The following is an 11,770-nucleotide window of genomic DNA, read 5'->3' as shown; positions in this document are numbered from 1 at the left end:
TAGTAATTTCAGAATCAATTACTTTAAAAAACTACTGTCCCCATTTCAGTCTTTTATGGTGAGTTAGTGCTTTTCTGTGTGTATTTGTTTGTTTAGATACTATGCTGTTCCAAAAGGACTTGAGGGCATTTGTGAAAATGTACACAGTGAAGTAAGATGAATTGATAAAAGATGTCTGATAAAAGTAAGGCAAAAAGGAAATAAGGGATGACATTAGAGTGAGGACAGCATTAACACTTTCATAAAAGTTCCCATGTTTCCTGAAGCTGATATATATGGATCTCATCTTTCCAAAAAGCCAAAAGGAAGTGGGAAAATGGTACCACTTGTAAGATTTTAGTTTCTCTAGAGCAGTAGTTCTCACAATAATGCTGAGTTTACCTGAGGATCCTTTAGACCCTCAGGGAGCTGTGAAGTGAGACTATTTTAATAATAAGACAAAAACATCATTTGCTTTTTCAACTTTGTTCTCTCAGGATTGCACGGTAGAGTTTTCCAGAGATTGCATGACCATGACTCTGATGGCTCCATTGCTCTGAAGGTTAAGGGAATGCGTGCTTGTGTGTGCTTAAAAAAAAAAAAAAAAAAAGGCTTTACTTCCTAACATCGTTAGGTATGGATAGATACAGCTCACATAAGCAAAAGCATTTGGAGGGTCCTCTTTCATTGTTCAGAGTATGAAAGTGTCCCGAGAACTGCTGTTCTAAAATACAAACAGGATTCTTTGTTTCCACTTTCCGTATATTAAAACCTGAAACTTTCTTTCATAGAAGGTTGATATTATTTATTCTTCTTGATTATGTACCAATGAACAACTTTCAGGTGATGTAGGATATATTATAGTCATCAGGAGAGCAGTAGATCTTACTGTTCAAAGCTCCTTTATTTTTTTTTTAATTTATTTATTTATTTATTTATGTATTTGACAGACAGAGATCACAAGTAGGCAGAGAGGAAGGCAGAGAGAGAAGGAGAAGTAGGCTCCCTTCTGAGCAGAGAGCCCGATGTGGGACTCGATTCCAGGACCCTGAGATCATGACCTGAGCCGAAGTCAGAGGCCTTAACCCACTGAGCCACCCAGGCGCCCCTCAAAGCTCCTTTAAAGAACTGATAAACACCGTGAGCCTTCTCAACCACACATAACAGACACACAACATTTTACAAAGAATTTTGTAATATTTTTGGACACCCTGAAGTCTGTCTTATTGATATCATGGGGGTCTAAGGAGTTCTGTACAAAGATAGAGAAAGAAACTCAGAGTGGTTTCCCATGATTGACTTCTTTAAATTGTTTTAATATATAGTTTTAAGGTTAATTTGGGTGATAAGACAAAGAGAAGCTTAATGAATAGCCGTTCTTTTCTCCCCGCTCTGTGTCTTGTCAGCTCTCTTTCCCCCACAGCATAAATTAAGTTGAAGTATTTCTAGTTATACTCGAACTCAGTCCACAGCAGAATATTGTTTCTTGTCACACTAATGCATGGGAGGTTTTGCAGGCTTACTTTTTCTTCCTTAGTTCTTAAAAATGATAACCTTTATCATATAACATACATCCATTTCCTTCAAATATTCTGATAAAGTCAACACAGGAATGTTAAAGTCTCATAGATTTTAAAAACTTGGCTTCATGCAGATAGGTAAGCTGACATAGAGCCTCTCAGGAAGACCACTTAGTTAAAAATACAGTTTCTGAATTCACTAAGGTGTATTTATTGAGTACCTTCTGTAAGACAGACCTGGGTACTGCAGGAGTTGTTTGAATACAGTATGACACTTGGCTGGGACTCAACTAATGTATAGGACATAATTCATAAATGGATAAGCATTATATATGTGGGAGATAGGGTAACATGATCAAAAAGAATGGTTAAAAAGAATTTTCTAAATGCAGAAATCTTGGTGGTTATAGAATTTACTGGTTGTATTGCTGGTCCAAATACCTTCATCTGGTCCATTGGATTGCCATAAAGAATAGTACCTGATGCATAAGGTTATTATGAGAATTAAATTCAGTAATGCATACAAAGCACAGAGAAAAGTATGTGTTGTATAACAAGTGCTCAGTACATGTTATTACAAAAAGTGCTGTGGGATGTGATGCAATGAAAAATGCAATATGATTTCGGAGAAGGCTAGGATCACCAGGGGTCAGAAGGGTCTAAGGGAGAGTTCATGAAAGAGGTAAGACTTCAGCTGTGGGGCTACTAAGTGAAGTAGGGAGCTATAAAGTTCTTGATGCACAATAAATTTAAAATCTAATGGAGGGGAGAGGATCAGCCCCAATACGTATAAGCACAAGTGTCAGAAACATGGAAAGAATGCTGGGGTCTCTAGAGATATACATAGAAGTGCTAAAACACAGACGAGTGAAAAGGATAAAGAGTGGGCGTGAGTTATTAAAATGAGTGGAATGGAGCTAAGTATATTGCACTACTTATGGGACCAGATTTTTCCATTCATCCCTCCCAAATTAAATTTCACTTTTCTCCTAGGAATCTTTTGCGGTTAACGGCTCCAAAGGGAGGATTTGTCTTTTATTTATTTTTGACAAAAACACACCTTAGGCACACAGAAATACACGCACATACACACCTACACCCCCAAATGAAGCATGTTTATCTGCCCTTTAAGGTATTTGTGGTTTTGTCACTTCATTGAAAGAGTTAAAAATAAATAAATAAAAGCTTAGGAAATAAATTTTGGAGAAAGCCTCACAAATACATGTTAATGGAAACAGATATTTCTACACAAAAATTTCAAGGATATTCTAAAGTAATGACTTTGCAATTTGTTCAAATGGTCATGATGACATATCTGGCTTTGTTAGTGCAGTTTTCCTGATTAAGAACCCCCATTACTCTAATTAAAATAACACCATCCAGTTTTAATACTGCACAATAAGTCTTCTACCTCTTAATCTCAGGGCTGAAGCAGCATTCACAGTCTGAACCATGGAGAGGTCAAGTGATATTAGTTCACTTGCAACTACAATTTATGGATTCACCGGTGGAGTCACCTGAAGGGTAGTGGTACTGGAGAATTAAAAAAAAAAAAAAAAGTAGGTAGAGGATCCAGAAGAAAGAATAAGATACTAGAGTTGTGGGCATATGTGCTAGATCCTCTCAAAATGGAGACCTTCACGTTCTAAAGAGAAGATCTTTTTGAAGAGATAGCATTTGATGGATCTCTTTGAATCCAGTGCTGGTGGGGGGTATATATGGGAACTATATACAAAATATATACTATATACAAAAGGACTGAAGAAAGGGTGACTTTGATGGGAACAGCCTTGGTGAGCTCAAGGAACAGAAAGAAAATAATCTCATCTAAAGTAGAGTGACAGAAAGGAGAAAGATAGGAGACTGGTCAAGAAGGTAAGCAGAGTCCAGATCACGTTGGATATAGAGGCTATTCTGGGAGACATAGTATAATGTAATGGGAGATGAGGTATTTGTAGCAGAGGAACATGTGACATTTCTCTTTTTCCTAAAAATACAAGAAGAAAAGCCCAACTGCAATATATCTATACATATACCATATATCTATACATATAGCAATGGATGCTCAAAACACAAGAGAGAGGTGGGAACCAAAAAGAGCTAGAGGTCTGAGAACTCTAGCTCCACTTAGCTCTAGGCAATCACTGATGCCAGAAATGCAGGCCCAGCATTTTCCTTTATTTCCTGGTATTTTATTTTGTTTTGTTTTGCCCTTCAGGAGAATTTAGAAATCCAGATTTTCATGTAAGAACTTTCCATTTTCTCAATGTTAGCAAATAGTACAAATTCGCCTAAAATTAGGATACAAGCCATCACACTAAATTCAAGTGTTTAGTAGACAGCACTAAACATATATGAAAGCTGGACGAAGGCCTGGACTTGATAATTTACCATCTTTTTTTTTTTTTTTAAAGATTTTATTTATTTATTTGACAGACAGAGATCACAAGTAGGCAGAGAAGCAGGCAGAGAAAGAGAGAGAGAAGCAGGCTCCCTGCTGAGCAGAGAGCCTGATGCGGGCTCCATCCCAGGACCCTGGGATCATGACCTGAGCTGAAGGCAGAGGCTTTAACCCACTGAGCCACCCAGGCGCCCTAATAATTTACCATCTTTATGATGTTACATCTCGACTTTCAAAGACTGTGAAGGAGAAGAGCGAAAAGGAAAAGCAGATTATACCTAGGTGGTATCAAGTGAGGGTCCTGACAGGAAACAGATGGCAGACAGAGATAGATCATTGAGGAGAGATTGATGAGGGTGAATTTATAATGGTGTAGGCAGTGTTAGGGAAAAGCAACAAGGGACGTTGATGTACTCAGGGCTAGGTTCAATAGGAGTTAGAATTTCAATGCAGGAAGGAGTCATCCATGAAACCTGGAGAGGAGTCAGAGAAAGGTGCTCATCCCCATCTATGGCATTTGGTGAAAGAATACAGCCACTATCAGACTATGCCATATCAGGGGAAGAGCCAAAAGCCCTGTATTCTCACTATCAGATCCTCTCCAAGTGTCTTCCTTAGCCAAACTCAGCAAGGAGTTACAGATTTAGGGAGACTTCCTCATGCAGTTGATATCAGTCAATCTCCTCGGACACAAGAGGACAAAAGAAAACCATTCATCAGGTATCATTTGTTTTTAAAGTGATTTAAAATATATTACAATTTAGTAATTATATCATTCTAATAAGCAACAAACATCTTTCTAACTTAGGACATTTTTATGGAAACCATTTACAAACTAAAAGTTGTGTGTGTTGGGGGGGTTAAATGTATTTATTTATTTATTTGAAAGAGAGAAAGAATACATAGGGAAGGACAGAGGGAAAGAATCTTCAAGCCAACTCCCTATTGAGCATAGAGCCCAAGATAGGACTGGAACTCACGACCCTGAGATCACGACCTGAGCCAAAATCAAGGGTCAGATGCTTAACTGACTGAGTCACCAGGTGCCCTTGTGGCTTTCTTTTTTAAACAGCAAATTATGGTCATTATACAAAGTCTTTTTTTTACCTCACTCTGATACAGTATTTATTTGTAAACTTTATAAACTGTTAGATAGATAGATAGATAGATAGATGATATACATATATATATATTCTTCTTGTTAGCAATGTCCAAAATACTAACTGGGCAAGTTTGTTCCCTGGGAAGAAATCAGTGAGAAGTATCTGTTGGGGAGACAGTGATATATTGTTAGCCCTAATTCCAGCACCAACTACTCTTTTCAGGGAAACAGGAGAATGGCTTTAGGATGTACTCAGTATGTCTTAGAGTGAAGAAATGTTTACAAAAGCTAGCCTACCCTCAGTTCTGATGCTCATGAGCGCTGTGTCAGTAGGCGAACCACAGAATCCCCATAATCATAAGAGGGTTGGTTATTTCCAATGGAGCCAGCATATGCTAATCATAAGAGTACAGACTCCTTCCTCAGAGAGTCAGGATCTCAAATCCTGACTCTAGCCCTCTTGGCTGTAAAGGGGTTGCTCTGAAGAATGACATGAGATGAACTGGAGGCACTGCTAAGCCAGTACCTGGTCCATAGTAAACATTCAAGAGAGACAAGAGTTACAAGCATATTATAAGGAAAAAAGTATCACACAGAATGGCATTCTGAGGCAATGTAAAAAATGCCAATTATTACCATGACTATTGTCTATATCCTATGGGAGAGTCCATATGAACATTCTTTGCCAATTATGATGAAATAAGAGCTGGGTTCTTGGTAGATGACCTGAGGAAAAAAAGAGGGATGTTGAACTATCATAATACTCCATTTGGATCGTCCCTAAGTCATTGGCTTTTCTGTGAAGTTCCCATCCCTAACAGCCAGTTTTCACGCAATGAATCCTTCTCTTTAAATGCTTCTCAGCCATCAGAAAGGATGAAATCTTATCATTTACATTGACATGGATGGAACTGAAGGGTATTATGCTAAACAAAATAAGTCAATCAGAGAAAGACAATTGTCATATGGTTTCACTCCTATGTGGAATATAAGAAACAACACAGAGGATCATACAGGAAGGGAGGGAAAACTGAATTGAAAGAAATCAGAGAGGGAGACAAACTGTGAGAGATTCTTAACTGTAGGAAACATACAGGGTTGCTGGAGGGAAAGTTATTGGGGAGATGGGGTGATGGGGTGATGGGCTGAAGAAGGACGAGATGGGATGAGCACTGGGTGTTATATACAACTGATGAATTATTGAACTCTACATCTGAAACTAAGGATGTAGGCTAATTGAATTTAAATCAAAAAATAAAATAAAATAAAGAAATGTTTCCTTTGATTTATTTCAAGCCTACCAAAACAAAAGTTTCTTCAAAGAAAGTTCACATTCCCCTACTCTCTGAATGTTTCCTTGAGTCGCCTCTGCCTCTCCTCCCAGATGGTCAACCTTTTCAGTCTATCCCACTCTTAACACTAGCAGGTTTTTCTTGAGATTGTTTTTCCCTGTTAAATAATAGATAGCTATTCTGTTCTGAAGCCCTCACACTGTTTTTGAGCAACTTTACACACATCAAAGAAAGAAATCCCAACCACCTTTAAGTTATATTTATTGTTTTTTTTTAAAGATTTTATTTATTTATTTGACAGAGAGAGATCACAGGTAGACAGAGAGGCAGGCAGAGAGAGAGGAGGAAGCAGGCTCCCTGCTGAGCGGAGAGCCCAATGTGGGACTCAATCCCAGGACCCTGAGATCATGACCTGAGCCAAAGGCAGCGGCTTAACCCACTGAGCCACCCAGGCGCCCCTATTTATTGTTTTTATATTAAGGAAAGTTGTGGCAGCCTCCTCACATTTCTCCATAGCTAAGAATGATTTTTAACAGTCCCAAACTGAAGCCAAATGGTATAGTAGGGAGTATACTCTCCATGGAGAATTCAAGGTCCCTTGATACATGTAAAAATGAGTTTTGCTCTGTATTCCTCTCAGGCATTGTAAAAGGTAGCATCACTATATTTGCATCTTGGAAAGTTATAAGATGTGGATGTGTGTTAAATAGCTTGAAGGTTACTGTGAGATTTCCATAGACATTGCTTGGTTTTCCTGTTCTATAATAAGCTTTAAGTACGGCATACAATCAGAGAAAGAATAAATGGTCATTGCAGCAGACAAGAGCTCAGAGGTAAGGAGTGATAAGGTAGGAAAAGAAATGGAGGATAAAATTATCTCAATTTCATGGTCTGCCTGAAAAGCTTAAGTGGGACTTTGAGTATTTTATATGCATTAGTTGATCTGATGTTCTCCATCTGTTACTAGCCCCTGGAGGCTGACTGGCCATTAAACACAGAATGATGACTGGTGTAGCAGGTGCAGTGAAGTGGGAAGTTGTGGAGCAAATAAAACAAGTCCATGGCATCTATAAGAAATGTTGACCCCCAGGAAATTTTAAAAGGTTCTGCATTGCGGTATTCATGACGTATGTGTGAGAGGTATGATGGCAAGTGTATTTCTCATGAAACTACTTCAATTACTTGCATATTGTTTTTTCTTTTGAATTCCCAGGTTCTACACTATACAATTACTTAAAACTCAAAGAGAACTATGACTTCCTTTGACAAATTGCCCTCTACTGCAACTCATTGGCTCAAAGTCAATGGGAGTGTAGCCTGCGCTACACCCTTTGCTTAAATAATTTTCTAAACCTACTGCTGTGAGTCAGCCATTCTCTTCCGGTAAGTTTTCCTTGACACTGTTTGACATCTGTATCAAATTGAAGTTTCTTATTAGCACCTTTCAGGATTTCTAGCATTCCACTTGATGCATCTCTCTCCTACATTCGATTTTAAAAGTCTCGGCCCATTCTCCATGCTCTGGTCCCTATTTATTCTCTTTTCTATGTCTTCCTACCACCCTCTCATTCTTCTGTTTGTCTGCAACTGCTTTTCTTAGTGCATTCAACAACTTCTCTCTTTTTGTTGATTCAGTTTCTCCTTTATATAATTTATTTCTCAAGCTCTCAAGATGGCTGGTGAGAAATTTGCAAAGGGCAATTTTCTAAAGAGTTGTCAACATTCTATGAGGACAATTCTTCCTTTAGATACTAAATACAAAGGTGCTGTACTGGAAAGAGCTCTTTCACCTTTTTTTTTTCTTTTCTTAACAATTTCACAATGATCTTCATCCTCGGGCTAAGCTAGAGAGGCTCTGCTGTTCACAAAACCTGCATCCAGTCCACTGGCAAATCCAGCTAGTTCTACCTCCAACATACCCTAAAAGAACTGTCTCTCATGACCTCCAACTTACCTCACAAATCTAAGCCACCAGTGGCTCTTGCCTGGATGCTGTCTTCTTTCCTCTACACAGTGGCCTCTGTGAACCTTTGAAAACCTGTTAGTCCATGCTACTCCTCTGCTCAAAATCCCTCACTACCTCCATTTCTCTTTCAAAATAAAAGTAGTTGTAAAGATCAATAAGGTTCTACACAATCTGACCCAACACTTCCTCTGACCTCATCTTCTCTCTCTCCCCCTTTACCCACCCCATCCAAGTCTTCTACTCAACTTCTTCCCAGTGTCAGATGTTTGCTCATGTCCTCCTTCCTGTGCTGCTAAATTTCCAGATATTCCCATTCCCAACCCCTCACTTTACTCAATTTCCTACTCAAATTTGTCTTCTCTAAGAGATCTCCCCTAACCACAGAATCTGTTTCTTTACCCTGCTTCAATTTTCTTCATAGGGCTCATCTTCTGTCTCTTATAGAATTTATATAATTTTTATTTATTTTCTCTCTCCCAGGCATTGCCCTAAAAAATAACTGAAATGTAAAAACAATGAAAGGATGAACTTTTTTGTTTTGGTTTTCTCCTTCTATCCACCATGCCTACAAATCTGCCAGGCACATAGAAGGCATTCTTGTTGAGTATGGGTTGATTGAAGAAATGTAAGTTGGGAGTGTCTTCTGTGCCTCGGTGCACCATTTGTTAAAATAATTTTCAGGAGCATCGATAGCAGTTTTATTTCAAGAATGTGTTGATTTGCTTTTACAGCTTGAATAAATGCAGGGATGAGGAAATAAGTAATGCGTGAAGTAGTGGGAGCTGTCACTATGGCACACCCCTAAAAAAGATCAACTTACAAGATATTATGGAGGCCATACCACCAGACCAAACATATTCTCAAGCACTGGTGATTCTTTGAATAAGTTAGGTGGGTAAACAAAGAAGCCTCAATGAATCTAATACCTAATGGTGAGTTTCTAATTTGACCAGTTTTACATGAAGGCAATAATGCCTCAAATACCACTCACTCTCTAAAAGTAGATGAAATACACAGATGGAGTCTCCTGTCAGCCTACCTTATGGTAAAATATAGTGCTATATCTTATATCTTGGTGGATGTTTTTCCCAAGTAAGTTTAAGTACATAGGTCCTGGATTCCAGAACTGATTTGGATTAGTTGACAATTTTTTATTTTATTAGTTGATATTTTATTTAATTTATTTTTTATTTTCAGCATAACAGTATTCATTATTTTTGCACCACACCCAGTGACCCATGCAATCTGTGCCCTCTATAATACCCACCACCTGGTACCCCGACCTCCTACCCCCTGCCCCTTCAAAACCCTCAGATTGTTTTTCAGAGTCCATAGTCTCTCATGGTTCACCTCCCCCTCCAATTTCCCCCAACTCCTCTCTCCTCTCCAACTCCCCAGATCCTCCATGTTATTTGTTATGCTCCACAAATAAGTGAAACCATATGATAATTGACTCTCTCTGCTTGACTTATTTCACTCAGCATCATCTCTTCCAGTCCCGTCCATGTTGCTACAAAAGTTGGGTATTCATCCTTTCTGATGGAGGCATAATACTCCATAGTGTATATGGACCACATCTTCCTTATCCATTCGTCCGTTGAAGGGCATCTTGGTTCTTTCCACAGTTTGGCGACCGTGGCCATTGCTGGTATAAACATTGGGGTACAGATGGCCTTTCTTTTCACTACATCTGTATCTTTGGGGTAAATACCCAGGAGTGCAATGGCAGGGTCATAGGGAAGTTCTATTTTTAATTTCTTGAGGAACAAAGCAATAACAAAGAGTTTTTTTGTTCTTGTTGTTTTTCTTTGTTTCTATCTTCTTTCACTCAGATTCCAACACCTTTGCTATGGTTTTTGACAACACCTTGTCATAGATTTGTTAACAGTGTATTGCCTGGTATATCTGTTCTAAGAGCTAGAGATTACCTTATTTTCTCAATGTGGTGACATCTTTGACTTAATTATATGTATCCAAAAATTGGTTGCACAATATTAAAAATTAATTCTCTCAGTGGAGATGGCTTAGTCAGTTGACTCCTGATTCAGGTCATGATCTCAGGGGACTGGAATCTAGTCGAGGTGTGTTCAGTGCTCAGGGAGAAGTCTTTTTCTTCTCTTGCCTGTCCCCCAACTCATGCTAGCACTCTTCTCTCTCCCTCTCTCTCACATAAATAAGTAAATAAAACATTTTTAAAAATTCAGGTCTCTCATTCCAGTGAGATACTGTCCTGGCCATAGCTGCTAAAAGAGTCCTACTCTACACTGTCATTAATAAACCCTCTGGCTAAGCCAGAGCAGAATACATCACGTTGAGGAAGAAAAACTTTAACCATTAACTTGAAGATTTTGAATTTCAGTTTCTTTGGACTCCTTATTCTAAAGAGAAAGATAACAAATATAGACTAAATTCTCTGGACTTCAACTTATTTTGACATTAGCATTCAAGAGGATTTAAATTTCATACATTAATTTCTCCTAGGTATTTTTTAATGGTACAGGATTTATATTCAAAAGTCTTTGAGTTGTTGGAATTTTATGATTGCAGTACTTTTTACACATTTTATTATCAGATACCCAATATGTCATTCAATCTCATTGCAGAACCACTGATAGATTGGATAATATGATGGGCATAATCTGAGATGCTAAAAAGAAAGAAGGGTTATTTTCCAACCCTGAGTATAGTGTGGTCTTGGAGTCAATTGAATTAATGAATTTTCTTCATCCATCTTGCCATCTCCTGGGGATAAAAATATAAACTTTCCACTTCTGGTCCTAAGAGTATCCATAAAGAAGTAACCAGCAGTGGGGGAATGACCTCATCAGGTGTTGCTTTAGTAGGTAGCTGATCTATGGTGGTATGTTCACCATGGACAAATGGCTATGTACAATGTGTTGAAAATATAAAGATCTGGGGAATGATGTGGGGGAGAGTTTTTTTCTTTTCTAGTTCTTAACATTAGCTGAATGTGGAGTGTATAATAATCTTTGTCTCTAGCCTTCACTCACTCCTTTCATGTGCTGTGAATTATCCAGTTTTACAGCATTTCAAATGAAATTCTTAAAGGAGAAATGCATAGTTCTCTTCTTCCCCCACCCTTCTTTGGTATAAATTGCCAAAAGAAAGTGTGTCACTCTGTTCTGCCCATCCGTGCAGTAAGTTTTAACAGGGCAGCTCCCACAGATAGAAATGATATTGTCCGGTGTTGTCTGAGAATAGGCAACTTTCTAGTATCTTGCTCTGGAACCTGGCCCTTTCTAGTATCCTCTGGCTTATGCTACACACCATACTCTCTGATAATTTTATCAGCCCAGGGAAATCCGTCATCTGCCTTTCTTTCTTAACTTTTTTTCCTCAAATGTCCCGAATTTGGGGGGTGGAGAAAAGTGTAATTGATTGTTTCCCCCTCAAATCCTAGGGTTGTGATAAGGCATTGTGTTTCTTGGCTAAAAGGAAGTCAAGACAATTTGTAAGTTTTCAGAGCATCTCCCTGAGCTCAGTGGAAAA

This window comes from Mustela lutreola, chromosome 1, assembly GCF_030435805.1.
Source record: "Mustela lutreola isolate mMusLut2 chromosome 1, mMusLut2.pri, whole genome shotgun sequence".
Lineage (NCBI taxonomy): Eukaryota > Metazoa > Chordata > Mammalia > Carnivora > Mustelidae > Mustela > Mustela lutreola.
The sequence above is the reverse complement of the archived record's forward strand: the minus strand, read 5'-3'. Positions refer to the sequence as shown.